The sequence below is a fragment of the Arachis ipaensis genome, chromosome B2 (genome assembly GCF_059453495.1).
Source record: "Arachis ipaensis isolate K30076 ecotype BB chromosome B2, ASM5945349v1, whole genome shotgun sequence".
NCBI lineage: Eukaryota > Viridiplantae > Streptophyta > Magnoliopsida > Fabales > Fabaceae > Arachis > Arachis ipaensis.
The window spans coordinates 47,544,859-47,547,424 of record NC_142437.1 but is presented as its reverse complement, the minus strand read 5'-3'; the positions used below and the strand labels follow the sequence as shown (position 1 = coordinate 47,547,424).

The 2,566-nt window shown below is 40.8% G+C and overlaps 1 non-coding gene across 1 annotated transcript; it reads right to left on the bottom strand.

Moving 5' to 3' along the window:
* Positions 1-1,955: 1,955 nt before the first annotated feature.
* LOC148573882 (small nucleolar RNA R71) lies at positions 1,956-2,063 on the bottom strand. Its single transcript, XR_015906453.1, has one exon. It is a non-coding gene; the product is annotated as a small nucleolar RNA R71 (small nucleolar RNA).
* Positions 2,064-2,566: the final 503 nt, after the last annotated feature.

Genomic DNA, 2,566 nt, shown 5'->3' with positions numbered 1-2,566 from the left:
TTCCATTCGATGCCGTGATCTGTGTGTCAAGTGTTTCAGGCCTTATAGGGCATGAATGAGATGGAGATTGGAGAGGAAGCTAGCAAAAATGGAAGGAACACGAGAATTTGAGGAGATAACCAGCGAGAAGTGACGCGGTCGCATGGCTCACGCGACCGCACGAAGGAGCGCAAATCACAGCGACGCGGCCGCATGGCTTGCGCGGCCGCGCGGATTGGAAAGCGGAAGTGACATGGTAGCGTGGACGACGCGAACGCGTGGAGAGGAAAAAGCGCAAGCGACGCGTCCGCATGGATGACGCGATCGCGTGACATGTGCGATCTGCATAATCTGCAGAATTCGATAGGGGCAATTTTGGACCTTATTTCGACCCAGTTTTTGGCCCGGAACAGCAGACTAGAGTCAGAAAATATGCAGAAACAAAACACACATTCATTCAGTAGTTTTAGATCTAGTTTTTTTCACTCTCTTAGGTTTTTCTCTCTAGTTTTTAGGATTTTAATTTTCAATTGATCTTAGCATTGGAACATTGAGAAGAGTTATTTCCTCATCAAGACTTCATCATTCTAGTTTGTTCTCTTAACTTGGTTTTATTCTTCCATGTTCTTTGTTATGTTCAATTTTGTCATTCAGATACTTTTATGATTAATTAATGCGAGGATTATTTCTCTTTAATCCAATTTCAATTCCAATAATCATGTCTTCTTTTAATTCCCTTTTATGTGCCATGGATTCTTTATTTACAATGCGTGAGTAGTTTCATTACTTGATAGGGATTGAATGTTGGAGAAATTTATAGTTGGGTTAAATGTTGGATTGCTATCCTGTCACCAACGCCAATCCCTTCGAACTAAGTGGGTTGTAACTCGTGAATAGATTTAGCAGTCCAACTTGTTTGACTTTCCCTTACCTAGTAAAGGATAACCAAACAGAGTAACCGTTAATTATAAATCAATCTTAAAAATCACTCCATCAATGATAGAGATTCTAACTGATCAATTCCCAGTCAAGGCTTTTATTTATATTATTTAAAATTCCTCAATTTAAATTCCAATTTACTTAGCTCAACTTCTTGGAACATCTGATTAATAAAATAGCACACTTTTCTGCAACTCGTTGGGAGACGACTTGGGACTTGAAACTCCCAGTAATTTTAATTTAAACTCTCTGTCACATATTTCTAAATTGATAGGCAGATTTTCGGTGAGTTAAGAACTATACTCGCAACGTAACCATTTTAATAAATTTTTAATTCAGCAGCTTCTGCTTCCCATTAATTTTTGGCGTCGTTGCCGGGGAGTTGCAATAGAGTGCTAATTTTATTAATTAGAATTTATTTATTTGCAATTTATTTATTTGCATTTTATTTAATTTTGCTACTATGAGCTGCATGTTTCTTCCGTCAAATGACGCGTTCACTTCCTGATCCGCGCTTGCTAATATTCGATCCTGAAATTGAAAGAACAATTTCACGAATAAGGCGAGAACAGCGTAGGTTAGCCCGCTCTGAAGGCGGATCTGAAAGTGAATTTGAGGAAGAAACCAGCCCCCGTTCTACTGATTCGGTTGTTTTACGCGCAAAAAACATGGCAGCTAGAAGAGTTACCATTCAGGAGGAAGGAGCTCCTAACTTTACAATGCAACCGTTTCAAGCTCATCATCCAGCAGTAGCTACCAATTTTGAAATAAAGACCGCACTGCTGAATTTGATGCCCAAGTTTCATGGCCTACCTGCTCAAGAGCCTATCAAGCACTTGAGAGATTTTCAGGCAGCCTGTTCTACTGTCAGGCGTGATGGCACTGATGAAACTTCAATTCTGCTGAAAGCTTTTCCGTTCTCTCTTGAGGGAAAAGCAAGAGAGTGGTACTACACTCAACCTCTAGCAAATGTATCCAACTAGGATACACTCAGAAAGGAGCTTCTAGAGAAATTCTTTCCATCTGAAGTTACTGATAAACTGAGGAAGGATATCTCTACAATTGTTCAGGATGACAATGAGACTCTCTTTGAATACTGGGAGTGCTTCAATAATCTTCTGGAAGCATGCCCCCACCACATGATTGACAAGATCGTGCTACTCAGCTATATCAGACAAGGTATGAGGCCCCAAGATAAGACCACATTGGAAAGTGCCAGCAATGGGTCTATGAAGAAGTACAAGACCACTGATGAAGCTTGGTAATTGATCAGTGATTTAGCTGAATCTACTCGGAACGACAGATAGAAGTAAGGTTGTTCAAAAGCCGTTGCAGAAGTATCTTCTGGCATAGAGACTGCTGCTCTAAATCGAAGCATCTATGAGATGACCAACCTGCTGAAGCAAATGCAGTTGAATCAACAAGCTCAGTAAACTCAACCGCAGCAAAACCAACAACTAGTTCCACAAAGAATTTGCGGAATTTGTGCTGATTACAGCCACTACACTGATGAATGCCCGCAGCTCCAACAAGAAGACAACATGGTGGCATCCACTCACAACTTCTATGACCGCCCCAACCAAGGGTACAATCAAAGTGGAAATAATAACCATGGATGGCAGGACAATTCAAACCAGAATTGGAGGGA